This window comes from Carcharodon carcharias, chromosome 6 (genome assembly GCF_017639515.1).
Source record: "Carcharodon carcharias isolate sCarCar2 chromosome 6, sCarCar2.pri, whole genome shotgun sequence".
NCBI lineage: Eukaryota > Metazoa > Chordata > Chondrichthyes > Lamniformes > Lamnidae > Carcharodon > Carcharodon carcharias.
Window position 1 is genome coordinate 93,896,860 of NC_054472.1, and position 18,702 is coordinate 93,915,561.

General features: G+C 44.2%; 1 protein-coding gene across 1 annotated transcript in view; it reads right to left on the reverse strand.

The window, feature by feature from the left end:
• The window catches only part of LOC121279094 (sodium/potassium-transporting ATPase subunit beta-1-interacting protein 3-like), a 652,108-nt gene that overhangs the window by 564,151 nt on the left and 69,255 nt on the right, over positions 1 to 18,702 (reverse strand). The gene's annotated exons all lie outside the window — the stretch shown is intronic.

Genomic DNA, 18,702 nt, shown 5'->3' on the forward strand with positions numbered 1-18,702 from the left:
TTTAATAAATCAAAACAGTACTTTATGTTAAAAGATTCCTTGAACAATGGTAAATCTGAAAGCTGCGTCTGCTTCATACAGATGCCACCGTGCAAAATCCCACGTGTTTTCAGAATGTTTTATTTTCTATAGCTGTTTAAACTATGGGCTGAATCTCCTGGCTGACGGGCGGGTGGTGGAGCCCGCACTTCAGTGCTTAAAATGTCACACGAGCGTTCCGACGTCAGCGCGCGGCATTGCGATATTTCAGCTGGCGGGCACGCTATGCAGCGTGATGCGCGCCCGCCATTAATTAATGGCCTTGTTAAGGCCATTAAGTGACCAATCGACCAGGATTTTGAGGGGCGCACGGGCCCAACGGGCAGGCGGGCTAGTGATTTTTTTTACAAACCTCATCCCATGGCGGAATGAGGTTTGATATCGGAATTAAAAATGTGTGATAACGTTTTTATGTATTTCATTAACATGTCCCATGTCATGTGACATTTTCACATGACGGGGAGATGTTAATGATTTTTTATTTTTCATGTTTCACTGCCTTTCAGCGATCTCCCTGAGGCAGCATTTCGCCTCAGGGAGATGTGCGCTCTTTTGCGCACATGTGCGAAAGAGCATACTCCCGCAGTTGGGGAATCCCCCCCACACCACCAACCCCACCACCCCCCCGCCCGCATAGGGAGTGCATAGTGCTTCCCGTCGGGCGGCACGCTGGGCGGGCCTTAATTGGACCGCCCACGTAAAATGGTGGCAGGGCACGTTTTGGCAGCGGCAATCGGCTACCCACCCGCCACCGAGTCAGTCGAGCCCGCCCACCCATCAAGGGCAAAATTCTGCCCTATGTTTCAGTTTATTCACATGAATATGTGCACCAATAAAAAGAGTCTGATGAAAGGTTAACTCTGTTTCTCTCCCTACAGATGCTGCCAGACCAGCTAAGTATTTCTAGCATTTTCTGCTTGTATTTCAGATTTCTAGCATCTGCATTATTTTCCTTGGGATAAAGCTATCTGAGATCTAGTATTGTGCAATTAGACAGGTTTAATTAGTAATCTCATAGTGAAAGATCTGCTAGGAAAAAGCGATCATAATATAATTGAGTTCTATATTAAATTTCAGAGCAACATACTCCAGTTCCAATCAAGAATCTTAAAGCCAATTAAATAGATATGAGTGGAGAGGTGGCTACGGTTGATTGGGTAAATAAAATAGGAGGTATGGTGGTAAACAAACAGAGGGAAATATTTATAGAAACAAATCAAAAGGTTGAACAAAAATACATTCCATCAAAAAGCAAAAACATTGCAGGAAAGATCCATCCATGCTTTACTAGGGAAGTCAAAGATAATATTAGATTAAACAAAGAAGTTTATAATGTTGCGAAGAATAGTAGTAAGCCTGAGAATTGGAAGTGTTTTAGAAACCAGCAAAGGGCGAATAAAAGAGAAAAAATAGAATATCAGAGTAACATACACAATAATGTAAAGACAGATTGCAAAAAGTTTTATTGCTTTATAAAAAGGAGAGTACTTAAAGTAAACACTGGTCCCTTAGAGACAGACCTGAAGCTTTGCGCAGATGGAGAGTCTCAGTAAAAATGGCACCAGGGGCCTGAATGCAGAAATCTCACCCTGCACCTGGCCCCCGCCATTTTCATGGTGGGGCTGGGGGGGATGGGGGCAGGTTAGGATTTGGACATGCACGTTTCATTGAGGCAGCTTTCTCCATTCAGCTCTGATTTTCGTCAGCTGGGGGTGGGAAATACAACTTGTGCAGATTAGACCAGGTAGGAGCAGGTCCGAACTTTGCAGAGTTGCCTACCTATCCAGACTTGCTTGGATAAGTAGGCTATCCTTTTAGAGAGGTGCAGGGGCCCCTTTGGACACTTCCTGATTAGTAACTGACAAGTGGCCATGTGGAGGAGCTTGGCACGGTTCACCATACATGTAGTTACAGTATTTAACTACAATACTGTAGAATATCCACTCAATGCCTTAAGTGGTTTAGTGCATTCCTTCAGTGCAACGTGAACAGACAGCAACAGTGAGAATTTTTTTCCTATAGAAAGCCCATGATGGACCATCTGTTCCAGGGCAGCAATCAACTGGACAACATTTAAAGAGTTTTCACTCACCTGAGCGCCCAGTAACGTCTCTTCCAGTGGACAAACACTGAAACATCACACTGATCCTTCATAATGGCCCACTTCTTATACCCGACTGAGTAGCCCAACCCCCGCTGGCCCCGCCTCTACCTCCGCACAACTTCCGGACCCACCACGACTCCCATTTCACCTGACCCACCCACCCACGGACTGAAAATCAGATGTCCCGGGACACTTTTACAGATGTAGTGTTCATGGAGCTAGGAAATTCCCCGGCTCTAAGCTCTCGACCAGGGAGTGAAAATTCAGGTCAGAGAGAGCAGAAATTATCATGGGAAATGAAGAATTGGCATAGACATTGAAAAAAATATTTTGTGTCTGACTTCACAGTGGAAGACACATAATACATACCAGAAGTAACCATGGGCTCAAAAGAGCGAGAAACATAATTAATATCAGTAGAGGAAAAGCATTAAAGAAACTTAAGGGACTAAAGCTGACAAATCCCAAGACCTGATGGCCTACATCCTAGGCTGCTAAAAGAAATAGCTGCAGAGATATTAGATGCGCTATTTATGATTTTCCAAAATTCCCTAGGCCATAATTTTACGTTGATTAGGCAAGCGCGCACCCGACCTGAATGCACATGAAATTGCACAAAATGATGTCGGGCATGCGTCCCGACGCCATCACACACACGAGCACTATTGAGGTCAGAGGGCGTGCGAGGGAATCAGAGCCGCGCCCACTGACAATTAAAGGGCCAATTAAGGCCATTAAAAACCCTACTGTCCATGATTTTATGTTGCCCATGTGATTGCGCTCTTGTTGCACAGATAAAATGGGCAGGTGGACAGTCTGTTTTTAATGAAATCCCATCCAAGGGTGGGATGAAATGTCCAGGGTGAAGTGTAATAAGAAGAGATATCTGGAGACTGATGTTTTTTGAGTTCTGCTGTCAGGTGCTTGAATATGTTACATAGAGACAGTTTGTCTATGCAACACAGTTTGTGTTGCATAGACACGTTAATTGGCCAGCCAGCGTGAAATTGCATTCGGGGGGGGGGGGAGGAATTGCGGGCAGAAGCGCATTTCATGTCCGCTTCTAGGCCTGCCAACTTGGCACACACGCCAAGCGTGGAATTCAGGCCCTAGATTCTGAACAGTCCCAGCTCAAAGAAGGAGAGAGAGAGAGAAAGAGAGAGAACAGGCAGCTATGGGCCAGTTAGTCTGAAATCAATTGCCAGGAAAATACTGGAATCTATTATTAAGGAAATCCTAACGATGCACTTAGAAAATGACAGTATGATTAGACAGAGTCAACATGATTTTGTGAAAGGGAAATTGTGTTTGACAAATTTATTAGAATTTCGTGAGGATGTAAGTAGGGTAGATAAAGGGAAACAGGTAGATGTAGTGCACCTGGATTTCAAAAAGGCATTTAAAAAGGTATCACACAAAAGGGTAATATGCAATATAAGAGCTCATAGAGTTGGGGATAATATATTAGCATGGATGAAGGATTAGTAAATGAACAGGAAGTGGTGAGCAGGGATAAATGGGGTATTTTCAAGCTGGCAGGCTGTAACTATTGGAGTTCTGCAAGGACCAGTGCTGGAAGCTCAGCTATTTACAATCTATATTATTGAGCTAAGCTAGAATTTTACACTACCCTTCACCCATAGGAGTGGGCTGGGAGGTGTGAGGGGTGTAAAACCCAGTGGGGTCTTAATGGGTGACTCACGCCATGTGGCTGCAGCCTGGTTGCGGACTCAAGGTTGGGGGGGGTTCACTCCAGTTTGGGCACCTTGTGCCCCACAGAGGATCTCCCCAACAGAAGGGGATGCCCATGTTTGCTTGCCACATCACCCTTTAGCCTCCTGATAGCTGCATAGCCGTGGCTACTGCTGGGACTGCGGCCAGTCTCTGACCAGGAGCTGTGTTGGAGTCCAGAGTACAAGATAAGTGGGACAACCTTGCTGGGTCCAGTCAGGCAGTCCCAGCAAGGCAGAGTCGTGGGTGGTGGGGGGGGGGGGGGGGGGGGGGGGGGGGGGGGGGGGGGGTAGGGTGGGGTGTGGCAATTGGGAGGCCAGGGAATAGTAATCAAGCAGGAAGACACTTTCCACTAAGGGGAGCCCACATTGGAGCATAGGGAGTCCAAACAGGAGGGACTCCTCCTTGAGCTCACAGCCATGCCATCAGGATATATCTGGCAGCCTTGATAAGTGGTGTTGGCCCCCCTGCCACTGACAGTATGTCATGCGGGTAGGAAGATGTTGGATTCCCCCTCCTGACACGAACCCTATGATATTGCCAGCCCTTCCGTCTCCCAGCCCGTGTCCAAAGTGCTAGGAAAATTCAGCCCTTGCTGACCTTCCCCTCTGTCCCATGAAAGAGAATATGGCTGAGGAGGAGGCTAATGCTGCTGCTGGTGTTGCTCTTTGTTCTGCTGGAGCTCTTGGCAGTGGTGTGGCTTCTGCTCTTGCCTCCCATCAGAGGTGAAAGGTGGATTTGCATAATTTGCTCCTGCAACATTCTGAAGGCTGGCAGCAGGGAAATGCAGCTGAAGGTGAGTGAAGTGCCAGACAGATGAAGCAACCTCCAAGAAGTTAGCAATCACCTGTCAAGTAGAGATAGCACTCCCTGAGAGAAGAAGTGCTTTAAACAGCAGTCTCTCTCCTCCATCTTGTCAATTGTTGAAGCTCTTCAGTGTAACTGATCAAAACCTTCTCAGGCATATTGGAGTGGCTAGATCAAGAGATACATAAGCAAAGATGTAGAAGCAGATCAAATGCACATCCTCCAGAGGAGGTGGCTAAAGTGGAAAGGTGCCCTGAAAGAAGGGAAACTAAATCAAAAATAGATTAACTTAAAATAATTGTTGTTTGGGTTGGATGATTTTTGATAATATGTAGGGTAAGTGATCTTTCATAATGAGTAATCGGTTGTTACTCAGAGATGCTGAGAAATTGGAATTTTCCCTATTTCTGCATAACATTACCACAACCCCCACTTCAACCCCCCCATCAAAAGGTCCTTTTATTCCTAAGTGTCATCAGCTGCCTATGGGCTGTTGAAAGGAAATCCCATCCTCACTCGCCACTCTCCCAGCACATCCAGACTAATGCACAAAATTTACATATTGAAATAAGCTGACTCTAGACAAGTAAAGAATTAACTTGTCTCTATATAATACCTTTCACATCCTCAGGCTATGCAAAAGCATTTGTGCAGTCAATCAAGTACTTTTGAAGTGTAGTCACTATTGTAATGTAAACCTTGCAGCACACGGTCAGTTATTTCAGGTACAGACAGAGCTGAGAAACAGATATCACCAACAGCAGTGCACAGGAACCACGTTATTAGTCCCAGAGCATAGAGTCATGAAATAGAGAAAAATAAACGTGTCGTCCAAAGTTTCTATCTGATTGATGACTTCTGCTCAATACAGACCTCAAATGGTAATGGCGCGGATTTTACATTCAGCAACAAAAGGGTTGCATTACTGCAGATTTTGAAAAAACTGTCTACAAAGATCTAGTGTGTTCTGTGACATTGATTCCCCCTATTACAACATCAATTTCATTCTGGCAGTATCTAAAGGGATTCTCTAGAGTCCATGAAGAGTCAAGAATCAAACAAGCTGAGCAGCCAGTCAGATTGAAGAATTCCTGCTGACTGCAAAACAGGAAGTAAAAAAGCACTGATTATCTCCAACTTTTAATATAATTTTATAGAGAATAAAATAAAGCTTGGGACATACACATGGAATGAACATTGAGCCTGAAATAAACTTTTAAAATAAAATTATAACTTTTATCAGTTTAAAATCTATGGATTTTTTCATAATGGAATGCAAGAGTTCTAAAATTAGTTTTTCAGAACCAGAGAGGTTGATCATAGGTAAGAATGACTTTGGGGCTGTATTTTCATGGGGCAGGATTTTTACCTCGTCAGATTGGCGTGGCAGGCAGGTCTGAAAAAGGTCACAAAGCTGACCACTGCCAGCAATCTGGCCCTGACCGTGATTTCACACTGGCTGGTCAATTAACAACCAGCCAGTGTGAATCATGCACTGGGAGCCTTAGCGCTGCCTGGGTGGGAGGGGTGGGCGGAAGGCAAGCAGGTGTGCAGGCGTTTCCTCATGCACTTGAGTTCACGCACTGAAAGCTCCCTGAAGGCATGGAGCTGTCTCAGGGATCTGAAGATTTTAAACACATAAGTAAAGACTTTAAAAATGTTAAAAACATGTCTCTTCATGTGACTCTGTCACATGAGGAGGGACGTGTCATAAATGAGATTTCAGCATTTATATTTTACTTTTAGTTCTTGTTGGAAACCTCATCCCACCTGTGAATGAAGTTTCATAAAAACGCCTGGCCTTCTTGCCTGCCCGCGAACTGAACGGTTGGACGGGCAGCAAAAAATCAAATTTAATTAATTTATTAAGGGCTTTAATAGGTCTCTTAATTGTCAGCGGGCACGGTGCCACTTCTTGTGTCTGCCCACCGAGCGAAATATCACAAGAGTGCATGATGACATCGGGATGCTCGCCCGAGGTCATCACGCACTCTTGTTCAGGTCAGGCGTGCATCTGCCTGATGAGAGAAAAATTCTGCCCATGGAATCAGGACGATTCTGGAGGCTTTTAAAAAAGATGGGCCAGACCCTGATGCAGAAGCCCCGACCCCATTTGCAGCCAATACAATTTTCATCAGTAGGAAAAAAGAGGTACGGTGTGAATCACACAGAAGTCAGAAATTTATGCAGGAGATGTAATTGCTTTTGAAGGGTGGATAAGGTCTGTTTAAGTGTCATGGTATAAAGTTATTTAAATATCCGACTCTTTAAAAATGTAAAAAGAAACTAGGCTGCAGCTGTCAGTTGGAGTAAAAATAATCACACACTCATGGAGTACAGGCTATCCGGAATGGCTTAGAACAAAGCTATTATCATGGACAGCATTTTCTCTTGTAAGGCTGATGCACACCCCACCCGATCGGGAGTAAAACACTACGGAATGACGTCAGGCGAGTGTCCCGACGTCATCGCGCACTCTCGTGATATTTCACTCGGACATGCATGAGAGGCAGTAGCGCGCCAACGGCAATTATGAGACCTATTAAGGCCCTTAATCAATTAATTAAATCAAATTTTTCGCTGCCCATCCAACTGTTCGGTTGGTAGGTGAGCAAAAAGGCCAAGCGGTCTTTGGATTTTTTATGAAGCCTCATCCAAGGGCAGGATGAGGTTTCCAACAGGAATTAAAAATAAAATAAAAATGTTGAAATCTCATTTATAAAATGTCCCTGCTTATGTGACAGAGACACACGAGAGGACATGTCTTAACATTTTCAAAGTCTTTATTTATGTTTTTGAAAATCTTCAGCTCCCTGAGCAGCTCTGTGCCTTCAGGTAGCTTTCAGTGTAGGCAAACATCCACGCTCACTCCCTGCCCCCCACACCCAGGCAGCACTAAGGCTCCCAGCGTGTGATTCACGCTGGCTGGCCATTAATTAACCAGCCAGTGTGTAATCACAGTCGTGGCCCGTTTGCAGGCGGCAGTCAGTTTCATGCCCACTCCTGGGCTCGCCTGCCCAACAAGGTAAAAATCCTGTCCTATCTGTACTTGTGGTTTTAATGGACTTCATTGTTGATATTTCCCAAAGTCTGCTATTGCAGCTGAGCCCATTATGAATGCTTGGCCGAGTTTCAAAAGGTTCAATATCACTTATCTCAGCAGGGGGTGGGGCTTTGTTCACATTTGGATTGATTGCCAATTTTTAGAGGCTATTAAAGCATTTGCTGCCTTTGGTGTGGTTACTGAGTAGAAATGAGTTTGATTTTTATAACAGATTGACCACTTGAAGGAATTTAAAACCTTAGAATGAGCTTCATGAATGAGATTTTTTTTTTCTGAATCCAGTACTTATGAGTGAGAGCTCTATTAGATTGTTAGAAGTTTAGTTTTTTCATCGCCACATGACTCCTGAGGTCTGCCCATAGTGGATAGTGGGAGGGGGCATGGGGGTGACCTGAGGTGACATGGAGGGGACATAGAGGGTAGGTGGGGGCTGAAGGGTGAGGGCCAGAGGGCCTAACAACCTTTTATAAAATTGAGCTGAAACCTCAGCGAACTGAGGTGGGCCTTCTAACCAGCACACCTTGGCACCATGCCTGCCTCCAGACGGCCCCAGAACTGCCTCTGGAGGTGGCAGGCCAAACTTGACCATGCCCCCACCTCCCCAGAGTGAAAATTGTGTGACACAGGGCTTTTTATATTGAGGCAAGACTGACAAATCATGAAAGTTCCCGACTCAAGCTACCTGCCTCAGTAGTGGAAATCCAACCCTTAGTACATTGTTCAAAAACTCAGTTACTCCAATGGTTTTATGCATCATTCCCACTGAAAAAGATGGTTGAAGTTCATGTTAAATCATTGATTTCTGTGCTGACTGCATCTGCAAAGACTGCAACAGAGCACCCTGTGGAGGAACAGGGTATCACTGATAGCAACATCCAATTTCCACATTTAACCATGTAAGGATGCCATAAGTTGCTGTCAGTTTGACACAGTAATGATGGTGAATGCTGATGGTTTTGGTAAACTGGAAATTCTAGGTCACTGTAAATGTCAGGTTTAATTGCATTAATGTATGCCATTTATCATGCATGGCAACCTAAGGCCTAAATCCGGCTTCAGAGTTGAGTTGTTTGCTGAATGGTGAGCTGCCCAATAGTGCACAAGTAGCACACGCAAATGCACAGAACTGTCAACCAACTCACTGTCAAAGAAATTTATATATAAACACCAGCTATAATGAATATCCCACTGATATATGTACTGTTTCCAAAACAAGAGCCATATGCTTATTTATAAATCAGAGTGCAAAATAATTTATTTAAAATAATCCTTTTCACTTTACTGGCAATAAGGCTATGGATTTCTCCAAATATCTTTCTGGTTCCTTCTTCTGGATCAAAAATTTGTTGAAGATTTGCTGCACTACTGTAAACTCAATACTTCAACAGCAGAATAACATTGTTTATGGAGTAGACTCAGCCCCAGACTGAAGTACTTCACTTCAGTTCAGCACTTAAACAAAGCTCCTGAGTGAATGAAAGGATTAACAACCTGGAAAAAAGCTTTAAAGCTGTCTCAAGAACAGCATCAAGTAAATGCCATGGGCCATGAACAGGAATGGTTTTAAACGCTATCTTGGTTTTTGTAAACCATTGGACAATTTCTTCTAATAATTCACAAAGTTGCAAGAAAGGTACACACCTTCTTATTGTTTACTTGAAATTATCCAACAGTTTTGCAATAAGAACAGCAAAGGATCGTATTACAGGAGCTTTACAACTCTAGTCTGCCTTGATATACTTTCTGTTACTTTGAGTGCATATGTAGAATTCAGCAATCCTCATTCCTCCTTGAGATTCTTTAATTATCACAAAATAATAAAATAAATCCCAGTGATGTTGCAAATCAGTCTGAAATACTGACAGTAGATAATATAAAACATTTTGTCGGGTTTATGGAACATCTTGTCAGTAGAAACTGTTCTGTCTAAATAAGACTGCTTTAAACTAACTCAGCTGGGGCATGATTTTTGCCCCCTCCTCCCCCCCCACCCTGATATGGGAGAATACGGAGACGGGAAGGCATGAAAATTCATGTCGCAACTGGCATGCCAGCTTGCAAGCACCATCCCATCCCCAGGCCATTACCCCCAGGCCATTTTCCCAGAGACGGGATGGGGGTCAGCAGGGCTCCCCACCTACAAGTGGCAGTAGCCAGTTAAGGAGATTAGATGGTCACTTAGGGCCTACTGTAAGAGGTCGAATGAAATTTTCCAGTCAACATGCCAGACCCACAAGATGTCAGGGACAAGCCCAGCTGCCTGGAGGTGGCGTCCTGGTAGTATGCAGGGGGCAATGATCCAGGCATGATTGGAAGCCGTCCCTGCCTGCTTGGTTACAGTTGCAACCACAAGCCACCCTCAGAGGTAATCCCCTCCATAATGATGGCCCAACTGCTGATTCCAGTTTTTAATTCCAGCTTTTGAAGTTGGAGAGAGGGCCGCTCAAGATGGATGCGCCTTCTCTCTCTTACCTGAACAAGCAGGTTGCTGCTTCTTTAGTGCTGAATAGCCTTCTATTAATCTTCCAGCTTCAAAAGCCCACCTGCAGTCCTTAACTGGACAGCGAGTCCATCCTCTGGACACTAATTGGCTAATTCTGATATCACTGCCGGTAGACTGTTTCGCACACAGTGCGAAGTTGTGTTCAGACATTGGGGTCCCAACCCAAAACTCAAAATCCTGCCCCAGGTTGCATCGTAGCATGAGCAAATGCATTATCAACCTCCTACTTTATTTTGTGTCTATTCTGTCTCAATAAAGGCATCCATCTGGCTCGGGTCACTAAGTATTGGGTTCCTAAATGTGGGAATTGTCTGGAACTGCATGGCATTCCAATACAAAACCTGTGTACAGTCATGACATCTGGGTGTCAGTGGCAGGAAAAGGAGAGTAGAAAAAATGAGAATGAATCTTTGGCCTTGAGTTACCTAATTGCAAAAGCAGGACCGATAAACTTATGAGCCCCTAATGAGAATATGTTTTTTCTGGATAACAATTGTTGCTAAAATGGTGTTTTCAAAATCAAAACCAACCCTAACATTTTGTATATGTTGGAATTTTTATTAGTTAAACCACAAAACTAGGAGTCAATAAAATTAATGACAGATTGCCATTAGAAATGCTAATGACATCTCAATGAAATTTGGGCTGCTTGGGCATTGGGCAGAATTTTGCACTTGGCGGGCATGGCGGGGGCAGCGGGAAGCTGACAGCCACCTGAAATTGGGGCCTGACCGCAATTTGGCCCACCCAGCGTGAAACACGAGCGGCAGTGCTCAGCGCTGCCTGTGCAGGGAGGTGGGATGGGGGCGAGCATGAACTTCGCACATGCGTACGAGTAAGCGCTTGAAAATCTCCCTGAGGCACAGAGCTGCCTCAGGGCTATGAAGCGTTTTTAAAAGAAAAAAGAAAGATTTGAAAAATGTAATAAAACATGTTCCCTCATGTGACGCTGTCATTAATTAAATTTTAAAACTTCTATTTTATTTTTACTTGCTTTTGGACACCTCATCCCTCCTGTGAATGAAGTTTCTAAAAAAATGCAAAGGCCGCTTGGCCTTTTCGCCTGCCCGTAAGGTTGGACAGGCAGCAAAAAATTTAAGTTAATTGATTGTTTAATGCCCTTAACAGGCCTTTTAATTGTTGGCGGCTGCGATGCCGACTCCGCCGCGCCCACCAACTGAACTATCGCGCAACTCCACAATGACGTCAACGCACATCATTTCACACTCAAGCAGGTCCACCGAGCTAAAAATTTTGCCCATTGTGGGATTTTTTCCATCAGTACTCAAGTAGCTCAGTACTCCTACACAACAAAGAAATACACAGTCTTCAATTTAAACTCAGGGCAGAGTCAGACCGTGAGGTCCCAAATTGGGCAGTGCACCCAGAAATGTGAAAACTAGCGAAGCTTGGCTGATTTCACTGGCTGAGCCCTCATTTACATTCAATTCACATGCTGATCACATCAGCAACAGCCCACCTACAACATACAATTTTCACCTGAAATCCAGAACCAATACTTAAAGGGAGGTTACATTCATTCAATGTGAACCCTGCATTTGGTTTCTACAATTTGTTTGCTGCTTCTAGAAGATGTCTGCAGTGAAATAAGGTCATTTAGCCTTCTCCACCATTCAATATTATTTCCGTGCCATACTCCCACTCTCTCCCCATACCCCTTAATGCCTTTAGGGTCTAGAAATCTATCTTTTCTTCTTAAATATATTCAGTGATTTGACCTCCACAGCTTCCTGTGGTAGAGAATTCCACAGGTTTCCACCCTCTGGGTGATGAAGTTTCTCCTAATCTCAGTCCTAAATTGCCTACCTCTCATCCTGAGACTGTGACCCCTTGTTCTAGACCCACCCTTCCTCAGCCAGAGGAAACATCATTCCTGTATACAGTCTATCCAGCCCTGTCAGAATTTTATACATTTCAATGAGATCCTCTCTCATTCTTCTGAACTCAAATGAATACAAGCCTAGTAGACCTAATCTCTCCTCATACAACAACCCTACCATCCCAGGAATCAGTCTGGTGAACCTTCGCTGCACTCACTCAATGGCAACTATATCCTTTCTTAGGTAAGGAGACCAAAACTGCACACAATACTCCAGGTGTGGTCTCACCAAGGCCCTGTACAGCTGCAGTAAGACATCCTTGCTCCTATACTCAAGTCCTCGCGCAATGAAGGCTAACATACCACTTGCCTTCTTAACTGTTTGCTGCACCTGCATGCTTGCTTTCAGTGATTGGTGTAAAAGGACACCCAGATCCCTTTGTACAATAACATTTCCCAATCTATCATCATTTAAATAATACTCTGCCATTCTGCTTTTACTACCGAAGTGGATACACTTACCTATGTTATAGCAGCTGAAGATGGTTGGGCTGAGGACACCAACCTGAGGAACTCCTGTGCTGATGTCCTAGAGCTGAGATGACTGACATCCAACAACTTCCTTTGTGCTAGGTATGACTCCAACTAGTGGAGAGTTTTTCCCCTGATTCCCATTGACTCCAGTTTTGCTCAGGCTCCTTGATGTCAAATGTAGCCTTGATGTCAAGGGCAGTCACTCTCACCCCATCTGCTACGCTGAAAAAGACCTATTTATTCCTACTCTGTTTCCTGTTGCCTAACTAATACTCAATCCATGCAATATATTACCCCCAATCCCATGTACTTAAAGTTTGCACATTAACATCTTATGAGGGACTTAACAAAAGCCATCTGAAAATCCAAATACATCACATCCACTGGTTCTCCCTTATCTATTCTGCTGGTTACAACCTCAAAAAACTCCAGTGGGTTTGTCAAACATGATTTCCCTTTCATAAATCCATGTTGACTTTGTCTAATCCTGTTGATATTTTCTAATGCCTTGTTATCACACTCTTCATAATACACACTAGCATTTTCCCTATTATGGATGTTTGGCTAACTGGTCTGTAATTCCCTGTTTTCTCCCTCCCTCCTTTTTAAATAATGGGGTTACATTTTCCACCCTCCAACCTGCCAGAACAGTTCCAGAATCTATAAAATTTTGGAAGTTGACAACTAACGCATCCACTACTTCCAAGGCCAATTTTTTAGTGCCCTGGGGATTTGTTGGCTTTCAGTCCCATTAATTTCTCCAGCACTATTGTTTTAGAAATACTAATTTCCTTCAATTCCTCCTTCTCACTAGAACCTTCGTTCCCTAGAATTTCTGGGAAATTATTGTGTCTTCTTCCATGAAGAGAGAACTAAAGTAGTTGTTTAATTGCTCTGCCATTTCCTTGTTCTCTATCATAAATTCTCCTGTTTCAGACTGTAAGGGATCTACATTTGTCTTCACTAACCTTTTTCTTTTTACATACTTATAGGAGCTTTTACAGTCTGCTTTTATGTTCCTTGCAAGTTTACTCATACTCTTAATCAATCGCTAGGTCCTCTTTGCTGAATTCTAGTTTGCTCCCAATCCTTAGGTTTGCTATTTTTCTAGCAACTTTATATGACGACTCCTCTTTGAATCGAATACTATCCTTAATTTCTTTGGTTAGCCATGGTTGGGCTGCTTTTCCTGTTGTAGTTTGCACCCAGAAAAGAACATATAACTGTTACAATGCATACATTCGTTCATTAAATATTAGCCATTTCAGTCAGGAGGAAAGTGCTGTTTGCACAAAGTGGCAAGAGAAAGTCAAACATTATTATCCAGGAAGTTTGGTTGGAGGTGGTAGAGGAAGTTAGCAGCAAGAATAGTACCTTGAGGACCTGGATACAGTGCTTCAAGAGATTGATTGGCATTTATTAGATCAGGAGAAATCAGTATAGCTCCTCCCTTCCCTGTGTCTTGCATTGTTCCTACTCGCAATCCCTTTCCTCCTAGCTCCAACATTCAAAGCAACCACCACTCCTCCATTACTCCCCTCAACAAGTTACTGCCTTTATAATACCTCAATATCACTTATGTGCCTTGCGCATTTTCCTTTTAGTAGCTGGATTCCCAATGCCCACATATCTGTTCACAGAGCTGGGAGAGGAGGGGTAGTGTATTGAGATGGATAGAAAACTGGTTGGCAGACAGGAAATAAAGAGTAGGAATAAACGGGTCTTTTTCCAAACAGCAGGCAATGACTAGTGGGCTACCGCAGGGATTGGTGCTGGGACCCCAGTTATTCACAATATATACTAATGATTTAGATGAGGGAACGAAATGTAATGTCTCCAAATTTGCAGGTGACACAAAGCTTGGTGGGAGGGTGAGCTATGAGGAGGATGTAGAGATGCTTCAGTGTGATTTGGACCAGTTGAGTGAGTGGGCAAATGCATGGCAGATGCAGTATAATGTGGATAAGTGTGAAGTTATCCATTTTGATAGCAAAAACAGGAAGGCAGATTATTATCTGAATGGCTATAAGTTGAGTGAGGGGAATGTGCAATGAGACCTGGGTGTCCTTGTACACCAGTCGCTGAAGGTAAGCATGCAGGTGCAGCAGGCGGTAAAGAAGGCAAGTGGTATATTGGCCTTCATAGCGAGAGGATTCAAGTACAGGAGCAGGGATGTCTTGCTGCAATTATGCAGGGCCTTGGTGAGACCACACCTGGAATATTGTGTGCAGTTCTGGTCTCCTTATCTGAAGAAGGATATTCTTTCTATAGACGGAGTGCAGCGAAGGCTTACCAGACTGATTCCTGGGATGGCGGGACTGACATATGAGGAGAGATTGAGTCAGTTAGGATTATATTCGCTGGAGTTCAGAAGAATGAGAATCTCATAGAAACCTATAAAATTCTAACAGGAATAGACAGGATAGATGCAAGAAGTATGTTCCCAGTGGTGGGGGAGTCCAGAACCAGGGGTCACAGTCGGAGGATTTGGGATAGACCATTTAGGACTGAGATGAGGAGAAATTTCTTCACCCAGAGAACGGTGAGCCTGTGGATTTCGCTACACAGAAAGTAGTTGAGGCCAAAACATTGTATGTTTTCAAGAAGGAGTTAGATGTAGCTCTTGGGGTGAAAGGGATCAAAGGATATGGGAAGAAAGCAGAAGCAGACTATTGAGTTGGGTGATCAGCCATGATCATATTGAATGGCGGAGCAGGCACGAAGGGCCGAATGGCCTACTCCTGCTCCTAGTTTCTATTTGGAAAGGTGTCTCCTGGGCTGTCTCCACCTTCAGTGCCTGCTCCTGCTCACTTGTGCAACGTTTCTCACAAAGTGGAGACCCCTGTATCTCACTAACTATGCCCTTCCCCCACCCGGATGCCAGTGATTGCACTAATGCTGGAGAAGGATGCGCCAGATCAGGGATGGTATCAAGTGGATAAATCACTCAATGATTTAACACAAGGAAATTAAAAGTTTTTATTCGTTTATATTCTGGTTGTGTCGACAGAATTCTATGTAATAAATTTCATCCAAGTGCTCCTTTAAATTCTGATTATGAATGCATTAATTAGCATTCCTCTTTGCAAAAAGTGAGGAGGGAAAAGTATAAACGATGAGTCAATAGAGAGTATCAAGCTGAAATGCATAATTCATTAAGAGTAACATGAAGAGATTGCTTTAGGTGTTTTACATCCGCAGTAAAGAATTTTTTGCATTTGTAAGATGTGGATTTGTAAGTAAATTGCAGTTACTAAATACAAGAAAGCTCTTGTTTCCATTTGTTTATGCTATGCATTGAGAATAAAGTATCCACCCGATTCACTTTAATCCATTTGTTACTTACACTGGTCAGAACAATTATGCCTCAGCACCAGTTAGGATTGGAAACCTCAACTGGATCAATGATACTGCAGACACAGGGGAAACTAGAGTAATCTGATCTGATGGTCTTCAATTCTAAACTTCTCATGTAAAAACTCTGAAGAAGTGACCCACAAGACTCCAGTATGAAAGACCATCTGCAGGACACCAGAGTACAATTATTGCAGGCGCTGGCAGCTAGTATAGGAAAGAGAATTTATCTAACAGGCCATGACCCAACTTCATAATAGACATACAGGATGGGAAGGAAAGAGGCCCTCAGGTTATATGTAAAACGCTGCATTAGGAATGACTGCAATTTTGTCTTGCATCTTGGCTAGAAGTTGCTTATGTTATTTTTTCCACAACCCTGTTTTCTCATCATCAAGGAGCAACAGCTGCAACTTTACACAAGTCTGCTGCATAAAAATTGCAATTGTGATTAAGCCACTCAGATATGCAAATAACAACAGAGAAAAGAAAATAATAAATGGTTATATTTGTAACTATAAAAAAAAACTTCTGCACTCTTCTCAGTGCAGAATAATAGACAGGTGCCAAATTTCTTCCATAGCTGAAGAATATGAGGACACTACCAGACAGAAAACTGATGGTAGCGGATTCGCCCCCTGTTATACATGCCACCCATTATGTGTCTCAGTTCCACAATCTCTTCACTCATTCAACTGCTAATTGAACTCATTTATATTATCCACTTGTCCAAGTTAAAATAGGCAAAAATATAGAAGATAACAAGTTGAAATACATTAGAGTTAGGAGTGGTGGTGTTACAGTTAGATCTAGTTTGCCACTTCATACAAAGCTGCACTCAGTTAAGCAGTATATCTGTTTTGGCAGCATATACATGGATTGCCTCAGTTCCAAATCCTGGAAGCAGAGGTAGTTGCATCTCACAGGCAGACATCTGCACTATTTTCAGCGTATCTTGGGAATCCACCCCATGTGGGGTGTAAGAAAGTCCCTTAAATGCAGCATACTGTGGAGCCAAGGTAGCACAATACAAAATTCCAAAACTGAGCAAACCCTTTTGCCAATTTAGAAAATACAATGAATCACTCTGCATTACCAGACATGGTTTTAATTTTAAATCCGCCATAATGGCCTTTAGCAGCACTGGATGTCTGAGATGCACAGAAGTCCCATGTGCCTAACACTGCTAAGGGGTAAAAGGTTGAAAATACTCATATAACATTTTTTCTACATTTGCATGGAATCACAATATAGCCACCTACTTGTATATGAATACATTATGTTCCCATCATCTCCATGGTGGGAATTTTTGACAGGCAGAAAGAGGGATGGGGATTCAACATATTTGGGTTTCACCACAACTCCTGCCTCTGCCTGCCCTTATACCACTCTATTTAGAGTACAGATCTCCAGTTTCACATCATTGGCCATAGCAGAAATCTGTTCCTGGACAGAAGGTGCATAGATGGTGCCATTGTTGCAGGCCTCAAAGTAGAGGCCCTTCAAGTGCCGGAGAAAACGAAATGAGACAAAGGGTAGTGTATTACAAGAGTGCTGATGAATTGCCCCCCTCCCCCTCCAATGACCTGTCCCCCCCAGAAGCAAAGTCAGCATGGAGCCAACCTGTTCCAGGCCATCATTCCACACCACCACCCCCCCCACCCAACACCACCCCCCCCAACCACACCCCCCCACCCACCCATCCCTCCAGCCATAACATGCTACAGGTGGGCTAAATTGGGGCAGTATGGGACTTCTGCATCTCACTGAGGCAGATGTCCCACCCTCAGGAGCTGCTGGCCAATCAGCACCAAGAGCGCAATCGTGGGCGCTGCCAGGACTGCATCCGGGAACAAGAAGTCCCAATGGATCCTGGGGTCAGGTAAGTCTGGAGATTTGGGCCAGAGCCTGGGAGAGGCAGGTGCAGAGAGTGCTAACCACTGGGGCCCATACATTCGGGGGGGGGAGGGGTGGGGTGGGCTTGGACAACACTACCTCTCTCTCAAGTGGCTGCCTCGTGCCCTGAGGATAATGAGTGAGTACCACATGCTTTCAGGGGACCCGGGGTCCCGGGCTCAACTCCCAGCTTTTGCTACCGGCAACGTCATCCTTCTGTGCAGGCAGCCGATGGTCATATCCACAGGCCACGCTGAACGTCCCGACTCTGAAACCTGGCTGCCATTATTCCAGATTCAACAGAGCCCCTGGACATGGCATCCTAATTGACAACCTCCAGAAAGATGCACCCGACAGGCACACCAGTGGCAGTGCACCTCTCCTGGGCCTTGCCCCCAATACCTGATTCTCCTACCCTGACTGTTCCAACTCCCTGCAGTGATGGTAGGTGGTGTCACTGTAGAGGGGGTAGAATGTGTGGATTTGGGATGCTCTTTGGCAAGAAACTTATATGGCTGATCTTCCGGGCTACTGGAGAGAGTGAAAGGGGAGGTACCCCCTGAATCCAAGAAATTCTGGGTCATTCCATCGGCTTATTACAGGCTGAACCCTAATCCGAGTCATTGTTACCCACCAGAGCAAAAGATGGGTACAGTCTTCCACATAGAGAGAAAAGCAGCCAATGGCCCTGATACGAGCAGCAGGCTGGCCCAGTAGGAGAATGGACTGTAAGGAAATGAGGTGACTGAAGCATAAGAGAGAGGGAGTGTGTGAATGAGTGAGAGAGAGGTGAGGGGAGAGAGTGAGAGGGAGAGAGAGGAGGAGCATTT